At 40.1% G+C, this 21,627-nt stretch overlaps 1 protein-coding gene and 1 long non-coding RNA gene across 7 annotated transcripts in view; one reads left to right on the top strand and one right to left on the bottom strand.

Annotated features, from left to right (window-relative positions):
- Positions 1-21,627, top strand: part of BDNF (brain derived neurotrophic factor) — a 74,840-nt gene that overhangs the window by 44,060 nt on the left and 9,153 nt on the right. The window contains exon 1 of one of the 5 annotated variants that reach the window (XM_031944160.1): positions 16,266-16,609. The exons of the other annotated variants lie outside the window; for them this stretch is intronic. The gene's annotated coding sequence lies outside the window, so the exon portion shown is untranslated. Of the gene's footprint in view, positions 1-16,265; positions 16,610-21,627 lie in introns of those variants that run through there. 5 annotated transcript variants of the gene reach the window in all.
- Positions 7,819-21,627, bottom strand: part of LOC116420159 — a 133,373-nt gene continuing 119,564 nt past the window's right edge. For both annotated transcript variants that reach the window (XR_004230435.1, XR_004230434.1), the window contains one exon: positions 7,819-8,101. This is a non-coding gene — a long non-coding RNA (uncharacterized LOC116420159). The remainder of the gene's footprint in view (positions 8,102-21,627) is intronic.

Genomic DNA, 21,627 nt, shown 5'->3' with positions numbered 1-21,627 from the left:
GCAAAGCATGTTGCACATTTGAAACACCAATAGATAGAATCTTGGCTTTAGCTGGGATGGTGTCAAACCCATATAGAAATTGCTCTCTGTGAGCCACATATTGACTCAGAAAACCACAAATTAACTTTTTATGTTGTATTTTGATTCATTTTGTTAAACATTTCCCAATTATATTTTATTGGGTTATGGACCCTGCTAGATTCCAGAAAACCTGGATTCAAATTTTCTCTAGCACTTGCTAGCTGGGTGATCCCAAGGTCACTTAAGTTCCTAAGATTTAGTGCTTCCTTGACTACTCTGCACTGACTCATTACCCACTGATATTATAACTCTCAAAAAGAAGTCACTTACAGAATATGTGTTGGGCAAATGGTATGAAGATATTATTGTTGTTAAGCCATCACTCTTTGTGACCCCATTTGGGGTTTTCTTAGCAGAGATGCTGGAGTAGTTTGCCAATGCCTTCCCCAGTTCATATTACAGATGAGGGAACTGAGGCAAAAAGGATAAAGTGACATGCCCAGGATCACACAGGTAATAAGTGTGATTTGAGCTCAGACTTCAGACCCAGCACTAAAAATATTTTCCCAGTCAACTAATGAATTTTGGTAAGAGGCTCTTATAAGAACTTGGTAAGTTTTTTTGATCTCCAACTGTTGATGTCTCTACAAATGGCCAATTAAGTTACAGTTTTTTCATCTATAAAAAGAGGATAACAATAATACCTACTTTACAGGGTTGTTGTAAGAAATAAATAAGGTAGCACATGTTTGCAAACCTTAAAGTTCTCCATAAATTCTGGCCATTATAATTGTTTTATCTCATTAGAAAAAAAGCTTTCACTCTCATTATCTCTTCTGACTCTGAATAAATTGGGTGGTAAATATAGACCCTATCCCCATTTTATAGATGAGGATACCAAGTCCCAGCTAGTTAGGGGCATAAATAGATAACCTGGCTCAGGGTTTTTCCATCAAGCCATACTGACTAAAGGCAGGAATTTAACCTTTCTAACTAAGGGTTAAGTAATAGGATTTCTCTCTATTCACTGACCCTGTACAGCAGATATAAAATGTTATGGTTATCTTATCCCATTGCCTTCTTTCTAGAGCAGGCTTTGCCTAAGGAAAGTGTCCTGTGTATAAAATTATACACAGGAACAATAATCCTTCTCTATCCTAAAAACCTGGTTTCTTGACACTTTTGGTAGAAGCAAGGATCCTTACAAGTCACTTCTGCTCATGGGGACAGTAAACAAAGTCCTTTGGGCTCTGGGACATTTCCTTTAAAGAAGAGAAGGCTTGGGACCCTCGCGAAGGGTTGTCCTGTGGAAGAGATTAGATTTACTCTGCTTGGCTCCAGAGAGCAAGAAGGAGGGTGGAAGTACCAGTTATATAAGTGATAGATTTAGACTTGTCATTGGGAAAGTCATCCTCAAAATTAGAGCAATTCTAGTTTCTCTATCTATCTAACATAGATAACTTCATTTTTAGAATGTAAAGAGGATACTTGTTGGGTGTGGACTGGAATGGGTAATTTCTGAGATTCTGTGATTCTCCCAGAACATCCCTATTCATGTTACACCTTTGAGGGCAACACTAGAATATAATTTTATTATGTCTATTAGACAGTGACCTCTGGTTTTATTTGTTCATAACTTCCTCTTATTTGTCTATCTACCAAATTCTACCTCTTTCAACTTCCTTTTCCTCCAAAAACCCTTTCATGAGGACCTTACTATTCTCTTCTTCTTGACTTCTACCTGCTAAGATTTTGCCACTGTGTACCTCATTACAGTCCAATTTTTATCATTAGTTCTCGTCATATATTGGCCCCCTCCCCAATTCGCTCATTAAGCTCCATAAGGACAAAAAACATGTCATAAGACCACAGAACTTAGAGATGCAAAGAGATCTTAAAGAGTTAGCCCAATTTTTACAGATGAAACTGAGGTAAATTAACTCTCTTAAATAGCAGACAATTCCACATTCAGCTCTCTCCATTACATACCCTGCATATGGCTGGATGAATACTAAATGCTTAATTAATACTTTTTAGTTGATTTTTACTCACTTATTTCTCCTGTGAGAAAGATACTGCAGACAAGGATATCACCTTAGTTAGCAGAAAGTTGACTACATCTGTTAAAGGTCCCCCCCCCCCAGTCAGAAATGAGGCTGGGTTCTAGGTGAGTAGATGGGCCATTAGTTATCAGTGTCTAAGACCCAGCCACTGCCTGACATTATACTGCTCATAAATTGTTCAAAGAGCATTTTGGGTCATAGGCACCAGGAGATGAGTAGAGCAAATGTATGGGTAATTTACTCCCCATTTGTTGAGATCACAGCTGCCTCTCCTTGGCTTCCTTTAAAATTAATCCATTCAACACTTTTTAATTTTACATAGTACCTCTTAGAGATGATGTGGGGCAATAGAACAAATAATGAATTTGGAGCCTGAAGAATTCTGTATTCTAGGTGTGGTCCCTTACTACTTCTTAGACAAGCCACTAAGTGGACCTCAGTTTTCCCTGATGTAAAATAAGTTGGTTAGACTAGATTACCTCTAAGATCTCTTCTTACTCTCTATCTATAATTTTATGGTTTCATGAGTGCAGAAATAATATCAGATAGTATTTGGAGTTGGGGTTTCCCATCAGCAAAGGAGAAAATAGCCAAATCTCCCTTTCACCTAGTCCATAGAGAGCAAGAACATAGCTAGTTATGACCTTCAGCATGACTTTATAAAAACAAAATAAGTCCTATCATACTTTCTTCCCTCTTATACCATTCAAAACCAGTTATTTCTGTCCTTCCACTCTGCTTACTAAATTTAAAAAAAAGTGTTTTTTTTTTTAAAGAAATATTAGATCTTTGATGTTGGGAGCTGCATGGCTAATTTAAATCCTCAGCTTCTAGAAAATAGATTGCAGAGTTGTTCTATTGTGTGTCCCTAACGGGCATCAGGGCCGGAAATTCTTTTCCCATGAATGTCGCTGATGGAATGTTGAGGTTATCAATTCTTTCCAGAGGAGAATCCTATAGTTTTTTTTTTTTTTTTTTTTTTTTGTCGTGTCAGAGGGCTGCAGTGAATAGTTATAATTAAGATGCCTTCGATGTGGAAACACATTTAAAAGCTTCCCCATGTATTTATTACTGTACTTCTGTAAATGGGGAAAGCCTTTAAAATGGTCTACCCCATTCTATATAAATCATTCCTTGGCCTCATTTCTCAAATCTATAGGGAACTGAGTCAGACTTGTTTTAAAAAAAAATAAAAAGAGCCATTCCCCAATTGATAAATGATCAAAAGATATGAACTATGCCCAAAGGGCTATGAAATCATACATATCCTTTGACCTAACAATACCACTACTAGGCATGAATCCCCAAAGAGATTTTTTTTAAAGGAAAAGGATTTTTATGTACAAAAATATTTATAGCAGCTCTTTTCTCAGAGCAAAGAATTGAAAATTGAGGGGATGCCCATCAGTTGGGGAATGTCTGAATTGTGACAATAATGGAAGATTATTGTTCTGTGGGAAACAATGAGTAGAATGCTCTCAGAAAAACCTGGAAGGTCCTCCATGAACTCCAGCAAAGTGAAATGTAACGTGTACAACGGAATGACACTGTTGTGGGATGATCAGCTGGGAGTGACTTTACTATTCCTGGCAATACATTGATCCCTGACTTCTCTAAAGACTAATGATGAAAAATGCTAAACATATCCAGAGAAAGAACTGATTGTGTCTGAATACAGATTGAAACATACTTTTTTTTAAACTCGATTTTTCTTGAGGGTTTGTTTTTTTGTTTTTGTTTGAGAAGAGGGGAGATTTATGTTTTCTTTTGCATCACGACTTTTACATCACTTTACATGTGGCTTCTCAGTGGGAGGGGGATGGGAAGGAAGGGAGAGAATCTGGAACTTAAAGTTTTAAAAAAAATGCTTAAAAAGATATTTTACATGTAACTGGGGAATTATTAAATAAGTTTTTAAAATAAATAAATAATAGAAATAAAATGTTAAATATAAGTAATATAGTAAATAATCATGGGGAGGGAGGACTTTGGGAAGCATGCTGATATATAGTTCCAAAGTGTGTATTCAAATCCTGGCTCTGCCCCTTCCTCCCTGTATGTCCTGGCACAAATTATTTACCTTTTCTAAACTTCAGTTTCTTCATCTGTAAAATAAAGGGCTGGAACTAAAGGTGCCTACTAACTCTTTGTGGAATATATTCTGGCCACCATAGCCAATTGTTTCCTAAAGCAGATCTTCCATCTTTTCTTCTCTGTGCCTTTATTAGGCTGTTCCCTATACTCCCCAATACTAGAATGCTCTCTGATTTAGATTGGAAGCCCTAGCTCCCTTCAAGACATTTCTAAATTTAAGAAGCAGTTTTAAAACTTCAAATAATATAAGAAAAAAAGTTTAAAAAAGATTTCAAATGATATGTAATAAAAATCCATAGGTTCATATACTACCCTCCTTTTTGTATATTAAAATTTTTGTTTGTTGATGATTGTTAAATTCATAACGAAAAAGAAAATATCCTATAAAAAACCCACCCCAGTTCAGATGCTCCCTCCTCTTACACAGCTCCCTTCCGGATCCCTGTTTTGCTCACACATCAGAATTGTTACTTTGTACATAATGTGTATTTTCTTCTCTGCTTCTTCTTGGCGGCTAAAGCTATATCACATTTTTATTTGTATCCCCAGTACCCAGCATAGTCCCTAGTATGTAATAGGCACCTAGTGAATGTTTTGTCGAATTGAATTAAATTAAGTACAAAGTCCGGGATCACCCATTTTGGGGCTGGAAGGGAGCTCTCATTTACACGGACAATGCCCAGAGAAAGGGAGTGACGCAGAGAAGGGCCCGAGGGCGGCGAGCCGGGCTCCAGCTCAGCAGAAGATGCCTCAGGTCCCAGAATGCTTTGCTGCAGTTGGGCTACGTGTGTGGCTTGGGCCATGGATGGATCCCCGAGCTCCTTGATCCCTTTTCTCTTCTCCAAGTTAGCTGGTTTGCTGGTGAGGCTTCTACCCCCGCCAGGCCCTAGCCCCCAGCCCGAAGCGCCCCTGTCCCCCAAAGCGTCGGATGCAGCTGAGACGGACCCCGGCCTCCCAGAAGGGGCAGGGGGAGACCCCGTGCCTCCGGACTCCCTTCGAGCTGCCGTGAGGCGGGGTGGGAGACACACATCTGATACCTCCCCCCCACACTGTGTATCCCCTGCGCCCCCTGGGCAGGAGAGGTGATAAGAGGGACTTTTCTCAAAGGGTGGACAAGTTTCCCTTGTGATAGGGACTCCCGACATCCCCTGAACCGGGCACCGGCGCAGACATTCCACATTTGAGATCCTCTCACCCCGGCTCGGAGCATGTCGGCCTAGCGAGCGGCACCCCGCCTCCACAGCCCACCGGGCCTTGGGGGCGCGCCCCCAGATCATCCTCGGGGGCGGCCCGCACACACCCCGGCCTGAAAGGGCTGCCAAGCCTCCCAGGGGTAAGGCAAGGCCCGCGGCCTTCCCTTCGGGTCCTCTCCTGGCTCCGGCAAATGCCCTCGGGGGAGTGAGGCCCGGGGGCTTTTCAGATCTGGCTGAAGGCGTGTCGGGACACGGGGGAGGGGCGCAAGATGGCAAGTCTGTCCCCCATACCCTCACCCCCGCCACGCAGTGGGCCGGGGCAACTCCTCCTGACTCAGGGCAGGGAGGATCAAGGGTGGTTTCACTGTGTGGCCTCCCCTCCCCCACCTCCAGCCCCATTCTCCCCGCTTCCCCTCCCCCCCACGAGGAAGAAGACCTCGCACCTGCCAAGGGGAGGGGCCTCCCTCCCCGGAAGGCGGAGCCAACACTGGGACCCGGGTTCGAATGCTGCTCTGCTCCTTAATGTCAGGGTGACCTTAAGCAAGTAAATTCATCGCTCTAGGCTTCAGTGTCTGCGTGTGGGATAAGAATAACCAGCATTTATATAATGCCTGAAGGTTAGCAAAATACTTCGTGTGTGTTTGTGAATACACGCATAAGCATAAATACACACATTTTTATTCCTACATATAAATATGTGTATATATGTAATGTGTGTTTCTACACACATCCCTATACCTGTACACGCATGTGTGTATAATATATGTGTGGGTACACAAATCCCTATACCTGTACACGCATGTGTGTATATGTTATGCGTGGGTACACATAACCTGTACCTGTACATACATGTGTGTAATGGGTGTGTACACACGTCCCTATACCTGTAATCCATGTGGTTATATGTAATATGTATAGATACACTAGAGCCTATGCCTGTATATACATGTGTGTGTAATAGGTGTGTGTTTACACACACATCCCTATTCCTGTACACACATGTGTGTATGTGTAATGTGTGGATACACACATTCCTAGGTTTATGTGTGTGTGTATGTAGTACACACATACCCCTATGCTTACAGATACATGTGTGTACACATATGTGGACATATTCACAGCTGTGTGCATTGTAATGCATGCGTATATGCACACATATCCCTATGTCTATACATATACATGTGTGTATACATATATACATACCTATATACACAGATTTATACATGCATGTGCTTAGTATAATACCTGGCACATATTGATATACACGTATATCTAAACACATATAAAGCATATGTATACATACACACATGTCTAACACTCATGTGTTATATATCTATGTCTAGCTTTATCTAAAGCATATACATATAGGGATAAATATATAAAAATAGCTATCATACTTCTATATAGATCAATATATGTCTCAATCTATATACTTATCTATAAATATAAGGAGACAGATGGGGCAGCTAAGTGGATAGAGTATTTGACTGATAAGAGTCAGGAAGACTCATTTTCCTGAGTTTAAATTTGGTCTCAGATACTTCCTAGCTCTGTGACCCTGGGTATCACTTAACAGTGTTTGCCTCAGTTCCCCCATCTGTAAAATGGATGAGAGAAGGAAATGGCAAACCATTCCAGTTTCTTTGCCAAGAAAATCCCAAAGAAGGTCACACAATCAAACATGACTGATAACAGCTGAACACAGATGTCTATTTCTATATACAGATATATTATTCTTATTCTTATACTCAGATCTAGACATCTCTGTATATTCTATCCGTATCAATATATAAATGTCATTTGACCCTCATTTGTGGTATAGATACTATTATTATCTCCATCATGCAGATAAGGAAACTGAGCCATACAGAGAGAGGTGAAGCCATTTACCCAGGTTTACACAACTAGGAATTATCTGAGGCAGAATTCAAAATCAGGTAGCTGTGTTTTCCACAGGGAGTCCTGGAACCTGTCTGGTTTATAAATGGGGATACAGCTTTGCCTTTTCCTACTGCACAGGCTTCTTCAGGGGGTCAGTCAGAGGGGATGATGGTCATGCAGGCTCTTGCCCATGAGATGATAACAATAACTAGCACTTGTGTAGTGCTTTAAGGTTTTCAAAGGTTCTTAATATGGGATCTCTTTGATCCTCCCCACAATCTTGCCAGAATTGATCCTCTTATTATTCCCATTTGATAGATGAAAAAACTGAAGTCAAGAGAGATGAGGTAATTTTCTCATCCAGGGTCACATAGTAAGCATTTAAGGCCACATATTGGAATTCAGGTTTTCCTGACTTTTAAGTCTAGTGCTCTATCCATTATACTATCTGGTTCCTTCAAAATGAGGTGGGGAGGTCTAAGAGGGTCTCAAAGGTGTTTTATTCTATGATTTCTCACATTACAAACAGATTTAACACAAAAATGGATAATTTTTATCACGTCACAAGAATGGGGTGTGAAAGGAAGGGGAATCAGGGGTCTTATTATTTCCTAGAAGCTTAGAAATCAGGGTCAGGGTCACACTGGGCCAGAGCAATGACATCCTTGGGCTAATGTCCCAATGATGGCGGCTCACTCTCTTGGCTGCTCTTAGGTCTTGCCCTGGGAATGTGGGACAGTTCCCAATGCAGACATCAGTTCTGATGGAAATAATGCCTCTGTGCCATGGCTTTTCCTTGGATCTGGTGACATGGATGAAATGAACCCGAGTTACCACTTGTAGAATTACCTGCAATGGAAAATTGAAAATGCATCCATTATTCACACAACCATCAACCCTGGAGTTGAAGGGAGATCAACATTAGTGTGAACAGAAGAGAAATCCTTGGGGGATGGGGGCTTGCAAAATTCTTATCAAGCAATTAACATTGTTCCCAGGGCCTGAGATTAAGGGCTTTGACCAAAAATCACAATGTAATTGGGAATTGCGCCCTGGATTGTCGGGGTTGCATTCTGCCATCTGCCATTTTCGTTCTTTCCATGATTTGTAATTATTTAATTAAGGCTGTACTTTACAAGATAAATTCATCAGCCCATTATGCAATTTAAACTTTGAGTGGTGACGTTGTCAGGTTAAAGTTTCTTCTCCTTTGTGAACTACCCACAAATTTTCTGGGTAATTATGGTAAGCTTGGTTATCATAGACCAACCAGAGGATTTATGGCCATGATAGGATCTCGGTATGTCTTAAACCATATTCGGGCGTTCCTCAGATAACTTCAGTGATTCCACTTTGGAAGGCTGAGACCGGGATCTCGGTCTTGCCAAGTCAGGGCCAGCTGGCCCCATTCAGGAAAAATTCCATCTTGTGCAGTTTCCGAGAAAAACAGGACCTGGGTCAGACCCAAGGGTTACCCAACCTCCTTGCCTTACTATGGCTGCCTTTATTTTCCCCTCTGGGCTTTCACATCTCCAGAAGCTGCTGCTGCTCCTCCTCCTCCTCCTTGTTTTAGTCTTTCTCCTCCTTCTCTTCATCATCCTCCTTCTCTTTCTCTTCATCCAGAATGATCTTCCTGCATTGAGCATGTACATAGGATAAACTGCCAGACGGTGCCTGACTTGATCCACCATTGACGTATAGTTGTCCCCTGTAAAGGCCTTCCTAACAGCCATTACCAATTTTTTCCTAACGATCCCCCTAGTGCTGCTGCCCTGGGAGCCTGCTTCCCCTGGCCATGGATGCCAGCAAAGTGTTCTCCCCTTTGTGTGGATGTCTTCTTACTAGATTCACAGACCCAGAGTCTCAGCAAAATTATTTCTTTGACTGTCAACTCAGTTTGGTCTTTGAGGAGTTGGTCTTTCCTTTGTTCTTCCTCTAGGAGTGTAGTATAGTGGATAGAGTGCTGTATTTCAAGTCCAAAACATCTAGGCTCAAATTCTATCCCAGTAGCTTAATAACCATGTGATTTGATCTCATTCTCCCATCCATAAAATGAGGGGAATGGGTTCAATGACTTCTCAGGTTCCATAGGGTTCCATATCTATGGTACTATGATCCTACGAGGTCAATTGCTATCATTTTTCTTTATTATCTGTCTATTCACCCATCTACTCACCAAGTCACTTATCCATTTATCTACCTGTTATCTTTCTTCATCTCATATCTAATCATCTATGTAGCTATTCACCCACACACTCATCTATCCTTTCATTTGTCATCTCTTTATCATCTATTAATCAATATTTCTATTTTTATCCAACCACCCACCCATCTATCTTCCTTTTTCTTTCATTGTTCCTCTCTTTACATAAATATTTTTAATGTCTTTATATTTGGACAGGACCTATTATTTCATCAATATTAGTACCTTTCTAGGAAAGAACTCTTTTCATCAATTTATATCAATATTTACTAATAAGCTTAGAGAATTGACTGAGATACTAAATGGTAAAATAACTTGATCAGGGTCACATAAATAGAATGTGTCTAAAGGATTCGAATCCTGAAGAGCAGCTCTCTGTCCAGTCTTCCACACTATCTCTTTGTATGTACAGGATGAATAAATAATAAATTCAAAGTAATTTGGGTCATGGGAGACACTGATACCTGGAGGAACCAAAAAAGGCCTTATTGTGGGAAGGAAGTCTTAAACTGAACTTTGAAGAAAGCTCTAGATTGTGAGAAGTTGAAGGGCAAAGGGCCCAGGCTTGGAAAATAGTCTATACACAGATATGGAGTCAGGAGATGCAAGATTGTGGGAGGGGGACCTACATTATATTTCCCTATCTTTCTGTCCAGACAAATCCTAATGGCTGAAATTATATGGATGTGATCCAATATGGTGTCTTCGATCTCCCAAGATGTTAATATTTTTCTTGCACTTTAAGGTGGTTCTGGGTGGGAGCTGAGTTTTGTCAATAAGATCCACATGGCTCATTATCCATGAGACCATAAAGCTTTAGTTTACTATGCTGTCCAGAATTTCAAGCCCCTAGAACTATGGCTGGGAAAGGGGGAGAGGATTCAATTGTTCACCCTCCTGCATTAAGTTACAAATAATGAGCACTTACTTTCCTGGGCTTTACGGTAATTAAGAGAAATTATAGCATTGGATATAAAAATAACCCCAAGGACAACTGATGGATGTGTTGAACCACCAGCTTCCTCCATGTGTTCACAAGGTTAATCCTCGTTAGCTCAGGGAACATTTAAGTCTCTGCAAAAAAGGGTTGCATGTCCATACATGTTTTGGCATCTACTCACACACTGTATAAGGCAGTACATCAGGACCTGGACGGCCATGGTGTTTGTGTTTGTGCTTCAGTAAAGCTAAGCAAACAGATCCCCCAAAATAGTCTTGTAAAGATGAACAATGAGAGTTAATGCCCCCTCAGCGCTTATTCTATTTCCCCCTGTTGGAATTCCTGGAATGGAACAGGACTTCTATTTACCCTTTAATATAACCTCCCTCTCCTACTACTTTCTCTCTCTCTCTGTCTCTCTCTGTCTCCCCCTCTCTCTCTGTCTCTCTGTCTTTTTCTTTCTTTCACTTTTCTTCTCTCTTTCTTTCTCTTCTTTTTCTTTCTTCTCTTCTCTCTTTCTCTTCTCTCTCTCTTTTTTCTCTTCTCTCCCCTTCTGTCTCTCTTCTCTCTCTCTTGTCTTTTCTCTCTCTCTCTCTGTCTCCTCTCTCTGTCTGTCTCTGTCTCTGTCTCTATCTCTGTCTCTGTCTCTCCTCCTCATTGGCTTCCTTGACAACTTTCCTGTCCTCCCTTTTAGAATTATAATCCTGTGCATTCTTTGGTAGGTGTGTCCCTTCACCAGGAGGGAAAATTCACTCCATCACTGAGCTATTTTCTGATCAAATAAAGTTGAGACATGCCAGTCTGCGCCTTGAGTTGGTCTAATTGTGTGCAGATACATTTTCTACAATGGAAATTGTCAGAGATAACTAATTAACCACAGGAGCAAATTGGCTGTGGAAACCTGGAGGAGCCGGCCTATGGAAAAATTGGGAAGGGCATGGGGCCTTTTAAAGTAGCTCTGTTCTCCATTAAGGGAAGATGCTTCTGCGGTGATCACGGTTGGATAACCTGATGTGGAATAGGGAATACACTCAAACAAGGGGCTAGCCCTGCCCAACTCATCAGAACCTCCTGAAGTCCTGGAAGGTACCAACTTCAGGCGGATTTGTTGACAAAAAGAAGCCAGCTCTGGAGAGCCCTGAAACATGACACTCTGATCTTATTTCTTTTTAAAAAAAATTTGTAGCTGGCTTGGCCCGCTCCCAAGCCCCACATAATGGCAAACTTCCCTTCCTGAAGGGGATTCCCATTATAACCTAGGTCTAACCCAGCTAAGCAGGTTACTGCCTAACAGGGTTCCCTGTGCCCTTCCCGCAAGGGTGAGTCAGCCTTAACATTTTTAAGCCCAAAGCCTGTTGTTGGAGGTTTCTGGTCCTTTGAAGATGGTGATCAGACACACTTTCAAACTAGATCCATTAAAGGGGCGTGTCTGATTTTCCCTTCTACCTGGGGATAATACAGGTGCTAGCCTATGGGGGAAGGGTGGGGTGGGGCAAGGAGGAGTTAGACATTATTTGGGATGATGTAGAAGGAAATGGAGATAGGGGCCTTCTGAATGTCATCTGTATGCCTCAGTTGAAAGAGCATTGATTCTAAAGGCAGGGAATCTAGAGGCAGTCTTTAAATCTCACCTCTGTTTAAAAAAGTAAAACAAAAACCCTCCTTGAGTCTCAGTTTCCTCATCTGCAAAATGAAGGGATTAGATTAGAATATAGATGGCCTCTGCAGTTCATTTCAGGTCAAGATTTATGAATTTATGATCCTGTGATTTAACAGTAATACTTTCAAGGAGCCAAAATGAATAGTTAAATGAATCTGGAGGCAAAACAAAAACCCCAACCCAGGATTCCTATCCTTTCTCGGACAAGGTATTAGCTGGGTGACCCAAGGCAAATTGCTTAAACTCATTGAGCATCTGTTTCCCAATTTAAAAATGGAGCTTAAAAAAAATACCTATAGAACCTCCTCATAGGGTTGTTAAGAAACTGAATTGAGATGTCAATAAAGGTATTCAGGACTAGTTTAGGATATGAAAACGAAAACCAAGCAATGGCACACAGCCTGGTGAGCTCCCTCTCCAACCACCTGGACAGTGTAATACCCAAGAAATTTATGCAAATGTATGCAAATGGAAAAGGAAAGGGAAATGAGAGATTTCAGCCACAGGAAACAGGTTAAGCAAAGGCAAAGAAGCTGTCAGATCTGGATGTTTTCAGGGAGCAGGAAGTAATCCAGCTTGGCTGGAGCAGAGTGTGTGATAGAATGAGATCTGACCTCCGAAGGTAAGACTGGAGGGCCTTGAGTGCTGAGCAAATGAGTTTGAATTTTACTTACCTGGCAATAGAAAGTCACTGAAAAAGCCATTATTGGACCCATTGGCTAAATAACGCTTGTTGTATTGCCCTTTCCTCCTATTCAACATTTGATCACAGGTATGTATAGAGTGCTGGATGTATGCCTTAAGTCTCTCCCCTTCCCTACCACTCATACATTACTACTTTCATCACATCAATAGATTTTTATTTCTTTTTTTTGTGGAATATATAACTCATTCTGGCTCCTTGGGGATCCTCTGATGTTGCATTAAAACAATCTTAGATGCCCCCCAAAAAGGCAGGTTTGTTGGATTCCATCTGCCACAATATAGCTAGAGTGAATTCACTTTCAAAATTTGTCTATTGTGTTCCCAAAAGTTGTTTCTATTTTTATTAAAATGAATAAGGGCAGATGCATATTTCTGGGTCCAGGAGAGGGATAAACATCAGACCTGCACTGGTCACTGTGCTCATGAGTCACTTTCCCCTGCATGAATCTCTCTGTTTTGCCATCTCAGGATATAATGAGTCCCTGAAAAGATTAGAGATACTTGGCTGAAACTGGGCTATAGAAACACCAAATGAGGCAGTGAGATTTAATGGATGGAGAGCCAGACCTGGGCCCAAGTTTCTCCCACCTTCCTTAGACCAGGAAAAGCCATTTTAAGGGCTTCCTGCCCCTAGGCAATCCTCAACAACTTTTTATGTCGTAGCTTTTCATAGAGGATATTTTCGGATCAGAAAATCCTTACCTCATTGAAGTCATAAGTAAGTCTGATCAAGGGGGAAAAAGATAAAATATTATTTTTTCCTAGGAAGGTATACCTATCTTTTACAGACTGGTCATTTACATTTTAGCCTTTTGAAAATCTTTATGAAGTAAGTGATTATTATTACTGAATAATAGTGTTTACCATTATTTGTTGTCATTCAATCATTTTTAGTCGCATCTGATTCTTCATGATCCCAGTTTGAGTTTTCTTGGCAAAGATACTGGAGTGTTTTGCCATTTTCTTCTCCAACCTATATAGATAAGGAAACTGAGGCAAACAGGGTTAAGTGACCTGCCCAGAGTCCCTCAGTAAGTGTCTGAGCCAGATTTGAATTCAGATTTGATTCCAAAACTGGTGTTCTTCCATTTTGCCACCTACCTAGCTAACCCTAATTTTATATTTTTATTACCTATTTTTTAATTCAGATCAACAGGCATTTATTGCATGATGGCTATATGTAAGATATATGGCAGTAGCTGATTTTAACAAAAAATATATAGGAGAAAAATAGATATTTCTACAGTGCCTTAAAATTTACAAAATGCTATATATATGTATATATGTATATATATATATACACACACACACACACACACACACACACACACATATACATATACACACTATCTCAACAACTTGTTTAAATGCCTTCCAATATTAGGAGGAAAGTTTATGGGTGAATGGATTGTTGTTTGTCCTTTGTTCTAGAAGAGGTCCCTGAAATCAGGGAGGGGATCCCATGACATGCAAGTGAGTTGATTTTAAGTGAGGGAGAGCTATACAAGATCACCAGCCTCATTTTCTCCTCCAGAGCCATCTGAGTCCAGTAGCTAGATATAGATCAATACCACTGGAGATGGCCTTGGCTGAAATAGAAAACTTTGGCCTTAAATCCAGATTTGAAGAAGAGGTATTTAATTTAATCTAATGAATCATTTGTGCAGCAAATTTATGAAGCATGTGCATCATTTAACTGAGTTACTGTTAAACTGGTTTATATAAAATGAGTTCTACTGCCCCCATTACTGCCATGATAAAATCGAGAAGTTCCCCTAGAACAAATCTCCCAATAAACCAAGTTGAATCAAGAAGCTAAACTGGCAGCCTCACCTCCTTCAGCAGCTCTTTGCACACTTTATACTTTGCACCCTAGCAAAGACCTTTTCTTCTCTTGACTTCATGTTGCCTTGAGCACTTGGGCAAGCTCTAGGAACTTTGCTTGCCCCTCACCCCCACCCCCTTTTACAGTAATGAATTTAGTTTCAGTATCAGTCAGCCAATTAATGCTGTGAATTAATGAATAATTTATTTCAGCCAGAAAAATTGCTGAAGTTTGAAGAAGCTTCAGAAAAGGTCAGAGAAGATAAAAGCAGGCCATACATGATTTCTGTAAATTAAAAAATCCATACATTATGTCCTATCTTAAGAGAATACCTATGTGCGTATCTCTCAGGTTAGTTTCCTGTAAGGGGATGGACGGTTTTGGAGCTCAGAAAAGGGAGTGCAAGGAGCATCGAGATGGTGCTGAATAGAGTACTGGCCTTGGAATCAATGAGTTCAAATTCGGCCTCAGACACTTAACATTTACTAGTTGTGTGACCCTGGGCAAGTCACTTAACCCCAATTACCTGCCACCCTTCCCCCCAAAAAGGAAAAAAATAAAGAAAAAGGGATCTAGAAGAAAAAGCTGGGGTTTTCCCCCCAAAATGAATTATTACAATGCTAGATAGTTGGCCTTGGCCCAATATCTCACAATTCTGTATTTTTTTTTTCCTGCAAGGAGCTGTTTATCTTTAGCTATTATATATATAATATATATTATATATAGCTATAATATTATTATATTATTTCCTGCAAGGAGCTGTTTATCTTTAGCTATTAGCTTATTCCTTCCTGATCTCCTTAGTCAGAGAAATTTTCTGGGGTAAATTAGATAATGTAGCTATCACCTTAGCATAAGAATTTTCTCTATTAAATAATACCATATTTAGTAGGTTGGTATAAACACAATTCAGAAGTTGCACCAAAGATCCAATCAATTTTAAGGAGCACAAAATTAGTAGAGGAAAAAGTTGTAGAGGAAAAAAATCTTTGAATGAACCCAAATGTTCGATTTCATGGAAAGAGTGTTGGACTGGGGAGTCAAAAGACCTGGATCTAAATGCCAATCCTGCCACTTACTATCTATGGCATCCTGGGAAAATCCATTAACAAATCCTAAATTTCCTGAGCCCAGTTCTTCATTTTTAAAACAGAAATAGTGATACTTCTACTTCTTCCCTTGCAGGACTATTATTAAGAGAACTGTTTTATCTATTTGCATCCTGTCTTTCATTAGAATGAAAGTTTCTTGAGGGCAGGGACCCTATCTTCCTCTTCCCTTTCCTCCCTCCTTCCTTTCCTCCCTCTCTACATCACCCTTTCTCTCCATCCATCCATCCCCTGTTTCCTCCCTTGTATTTATATCCCTAGCACTCAGTACAGTGCCTAGTTCCTCTCTCAGACTCCAGTACCTTAGACTTCCAATCAATACACAAAGCTAAATTTCTATTCCCAGATTAGGTCTGAGAGTCCTTATTTGGTCCTACACTCAAATGGATGGCAATAACAAGACTTGCCTGATAGAATTATGAGTATTTTTAATGGCCCTCTTTGTCAAAGTACTGTACCTTGTAGGAAGCACATCTCTGTCCATTCTGGATCGGCAAACAACACTATTTTGGAAAAGTAGCTTTTTAAAACACTCCCTTCAAAGCCATGTGGCTTTCCCATTATGAGGTGCTGTTAGTCATCAGAGCCATTAGTTGTGCTTGAATGAGCATTGAAATGAGCATACAAGTATAAAGGCAACTACATTGTTTTTCCCTAATGTGAATCCAATTCAGCATGAAAAATGCCTCATTTTCCTTGTACTTTAAGTAGAATGTGAGATTAAAAAATAATAATAAAGAAAAAGGAAACAGCACCATGGCTATGCAAGCCATACATGATGCAGCTATTTACCAAAAATGACCAGTTTTGTCCAGTGCACAGAGACATAGAGGAAAATAGCAGTTAAAGGGATGATTGTGCCATGGAATTTGGGGTTTTGACCTTGTGCCGTCAGGGGAGCCTCGGCAGGGGGTGGTAAGTTGATTAAAAACTCTAGGCTTCTCCTTCCTCCTGTGTGGAACAGGGATAATTATAGTTACCTGCCTCTCCAGGGTCCTGTGAGTCTTAATTACTTAATATTTGTAAAGCATTTAGAGATCTTTGAAAGAAAAGTGCTGAACGGTAGAATCAAAGTTCACTTGCAGCTATAATTGGAATGAGAGTTTGTGGTCCCTCCTTCCTTACTCAGGGGAAGTTACCCCTAGCACACACATCTTCCTGAAGAATCTGTTTGTTTTGAAAACATTTTTTTAATGGCAAAGGAGGTTGGGGATGGGTAAAAGGGATACTGGCCTTTAAAAAACAAGCAAGCAAACAAACAATGACTAGGGTTTTTATTGTTGTGGTGGTTTTTAATATTTGCTTCTTCATTAAGCTTTGAGGATCATATCATCATCATTTATTCCAGCTAGGTCTCTTCTGTAACTTTTATTTATTTCTTCTTAGGATCTCATATTGAGAGCTAGAAGGGAAAGTTAGAAGACATCAAGTCCAATTTATGGATGAAAAACTGAGGCGGAGACAGGATAGGTGCTTTGCCCATAGTTAAGCATATCATTGAACCAATGCTCATTAATGCTTAGTGCTGGGGCTGCTTACAAGGGGCTCACTGTTGAATATGTTGACTATGGCATGTGCACAAGCAGGATAAAAGGTAAAATGGGATAGGGCCAAAGAAGAGATCCAGGTAGAAGACAATAAGAGGAATATATCATAAATCTAAAGGTCAAAAGGATCGAAGATATTGTTTAGTTCAAACCATCTCTTCCCCTATGTCTTTGAAGATGAATAAACTGAACCCAGAGAAATTGTTACTTTGCCAAGGCCATACACCCAGTGAATGGAATAGCTAGAATTTTAACCTAGATTGTAGTTGCTCAGATCTCTGGAAGGAACCCCAGAGGCCATCCAGTCCCACTCCCCTTATTTATTATTGAAGTTGAAGCTAGGTAAATCAGTTGGTTTGCTCAGAGGCACACAGGTAAAGGCTTCAGAAATGGGATTGGCTACCAGATCCAGGGATGCTCTCTGCCGTGATCTGGGACAGGGATGGCTAGGATTGGAGAATGATAGTGGGGGATCAGGAAAGACTTTGTGAAGGCAATGGCACCTAGGCTGGGCCCCAAAGGAAGAAGATGAGGAAGAATGAATATCGGGCATGGGACTGACCTTCACAAACTCCAGAAGCTAGAACCGGGGGTAAAATCCTAAAGCAAAAGTCATGAAAGGGCAAGAGGAATGGAAAATAGGACTGGGAATGGAGGTTGGAGCCAAATGATGGTTGGGGCTCAAAGGCTAGCCAAAGGAGCTGGGCATTTTTGGATGTCTGGTCATTTTTTCAGGCTTGTCTGACTCTTTACGACCCCATTTGGGGGTTTTCTTAGCAGAAATCCTAGAGTGGTTTGCCATTTCCTTCTCCAGTTCATTTTACAGATGAGGAAATGGAGGCAAATAGGGGGAATTACCTTGCCCAGAGTCACACAGCTAAGAAGTGTCTGAGACTGCATTTGAACTCAGGAAGACAAATCTCCAGACCCAGAACTCTATCCTTTGGACCACCCAGCTGTTTCATTAGGGCTCAGGGAAGAGATTGGAACTTAGAGGTTTCTAAAATTGCCTTTGAAAGTGAAGATATTCAGACTAGTACAGAATAAATAGCCCTGGTCTTAGAATCCAAAAACCTGGCTTCAAATCCTGGGTTTGCCATTCATTAACTCTGGGCAAGTTCCATTTTGGTGCCTCAATTTCCTTATCTATAAAATGAGGATGGTGGTACTTGCCCTCCCTTCCTCACAAGACTTTGATGCTTTGTAAAAAGTCTATAGAAGACTAAAAAATTATGAGACTAAATGTGTGCTTCCACTAAAGGTTAGGTCCTTAACAGCTCATGACATTCACTTAGATGGGCCCTCCAATCATGAGCTAGGGATTCCACGGTCCTTATTGCTTCTCATGCCTTTTCACACGGACATCTGGGTCTTTTGCTTTTGCCAGGTGCAAACAAACCATGCTTTGCCTTCCTTTGACCTGAATTATATAAATTATTGCTTCAATCTAACCCGTGGTTTTGGCCGTGGAACTTTGTCTCTGAATCATGTAGCCTATTTGCAGAATAATACCTGAGTATAATGATGCTACAGTTAGGTCTAGATTAAATAATAAATCTCCACAATGTGGTTGTATGTTTCAAAATTGTAATTATGTAAAATCTAATAATTGGTTCCAGCTTGGTGGAAATATACAATATAGAGTTGAATAAAGTATCCCTGAAATGGTAACATTATTCTCACTAAGTGGGGACTTGACTTTGTAAATAACAAATATATGTGTGCTTATCTGTCTGCTTGTTCATCTATCTGCATTAAATGGTACTTTGACATGATGTGCTTCATTTAAGAGACAGGTTCACTTGAGGGCTCTTTAATTCTCATCTGTTTTTATTGTTATTTATTCCTGGAAATAATGGCTTGAGGTCACACAGAAGTAAATAGCAGAACTGGGATTTGAACCCAGGTCCACTGCCTAGTTAATAACGATGATGATGATAACTATATTAAGTGCATTAATGCTTGTAAGCACTTGATGTGCATTATTTAATCTGAACCTCATGACAACCATGTAAAAGTGGTATTAGTTATCTCTCCCATTTCAGAGATGAGAAATTGAGTCATAGAGCAGTTAAATCACTTGCTCAAAATCACCTTGAGTGTCAAAGAGAGGGCTTGTCAACTCTTAAGTCCAGCATCCTACCCACTCTCACAAACTGCTTCTTCTCACAATCAGTCTCTTCGCTTAGGAGCTCATGTATTCATGTAAGCTGTATATTCATTTAGAAGGCAGGAGATCTGGCCATTTCCTAGCTGTGTAGCGTTGAACAAGTGGCTTCATATCTTTGATCTTACTTTCCTTATATTGAAAAGAATCCCTTCCTTGACAACCTTCTACGGTAATTGGGAGAATCAGGAGGCAGCAAAATAGTGGGAATGAATTCTTGAGCATGAATGGAAGGGAACTATTACTAAGGCACCATAGCTTGGATACAAATATCTGCCTGACTGTTTAGCAAGTGGAGTTTTTCAGTGCAACACTTTGAGGAATTCCCTGAGGGGTGCAGATGTCTCCTGTTTCGCTTTTCTTAGAGTTTTCATTGGATTTTTATTTTAGCTCTATAGAATACTTTTTTCCCTTTTTAGTGTGGGATGGATATATATATATATATATATATATATATATATATATACAAATATATATGCATACATACATACATATATAGAGACAGAGACAGAGACAGAGAGAGACAGAGACAGAAAGAGGGAGGTATAGGCCAAAAATGGAAACCTCCATAGAATATAATAGTCATGATTATGTTGTCTCTTTTTTTGGAGAGCAGAGTGAAGAACTAGTGATGATCAAGTTAAATTAGATGATTTCTTAACTGTTAGGCAACTCCCCGAAGTTCTCTGATTCAATTAAATGTTTGTTGAGTGGGGATCAGGACTGAATCCACAATTTCATTCATATAGGGACCTCCCAGATGAGAAAACTTCCTTTGCTAACACAGGTTGACACCTTCTCTGCATTTGAAGAGTTTTAGAGAATTGTCTAAGCTATTGAAAGTTTAAGTGAATTAGCCAGGACCACACAGCCAGGATATGTCAGAGGGGAACTTGAATCCAGGTGTTTCTGGTCTCTGGCCAGCTTTCCATCCATTTTGCCTCTGATCCATTAGATGTCTGTATTGAACCAATGTTTAACGTCGAACTATACATAGAACTTTGTGTGAGAATTTCCACTAAAACTGCAGTTCCTGCAGGACAGGAACAATTTTGTTCTGTCTTTGCATCCCTAGCTCTTGACACAAGTATAAGTCATGTTTGTACATATTTAATAAGTGTTATTGAATCAGAGGGTTAACAAGTTAAAATAAGACAAAATCCTTATTGGAGAGTGAACTCAGAGGCTAGTAAAAAGGTTAGAAATAAACACAGAACTATATAATACATGACATTATAGGAAAATTACATTTGAGATTTGCAGAACAAAGTACTACCTGATGGATAAGGCTAGCTCATTCATTAGCAACTTAAGGAATAAGAGGTAACACTTGTTGTCCAATCTTGTCTAACACTTGTGACCCCATTTGTGGTTTTCTTGGCAAAGATTCTGGAGTAATTGGCCATTTTCTTCCCCAACTCATTTTGCAGATGAGGAAACTGAGACAAACAAGGTTAAATGATTTGTCCAGGATCACACCGCTACTAAGTGTCTGAGGCTAGATTTGAGTTCAGGAAGATGAGTCTTCTTGAGTCCAGGCTTGTGCTCTATTCACTGTACCACCTAAGTCTTTAAAGAAATTCAGTGGTCAATTATGTACTTCCGTGTATATAATGATAGTTATATGTACAGAGACGCATTATAAATATATGGGTAGTGATAAATACCATTAACTCATAATATATTTAGTAATAATGCTTTTCTCCTTTATCTTTTTTGATAATCTCTTTTGATGCAGTGAAATAGGTCATCCAGAAGGCCAAAGAAGCCTGCAGTAGGACTTGGGAATATGAGAGTTGTCGTCATGGAGGCTTTGTTAATTGGTCATACTTTCCTGGGAATTGACTGCTTACTAATTGAAGAGAGTAGGGAAGGAAGGAAAAGGAAGTCAGAGGATTTTAAATTTCATATTTGGCTGCAAGCACTATTCCCAGTGACTTTCTGAGACTCCCATTGGGTTGCTGTGAGCAGTACTGGATTGTGTCATGAAGACGGCTTCTTTACAGAAGGTGGATTTATGAAGGCCTAGGAGAATTGTGTTTTTGAGGGCTTTTTTGAGTCCTTTTCCAAACTAAGATTTTTTTGGTAAAATTATACTTGTTTAAATTTAAAAGATATTTTATCCCAACCCTAGCACAGTGGTTTGTGCCATATTAAATACTCAATACATGGTTTGAATGAACCCAATATCAGTCAGTCAGCAAGCATTTATTGGATGC

This window comes from Sarcophilus harrisii, chromosome 6, assembly GCF_902635505.1.
Source record: "Sarcophilus harrisii chromosome 6, mSarHar1.11, whole genome shotgun sequence".
Lineage (NCBI taxonomy): Eukaryota > Metazoa > Chordata > Mammalia > Dasyuromorphia > Dasyuridae > Sarcophilus > Sarcophilus harrisii.
This window is presented reverse-complemented; position numbering and strand designations above follow the sequence as displayed.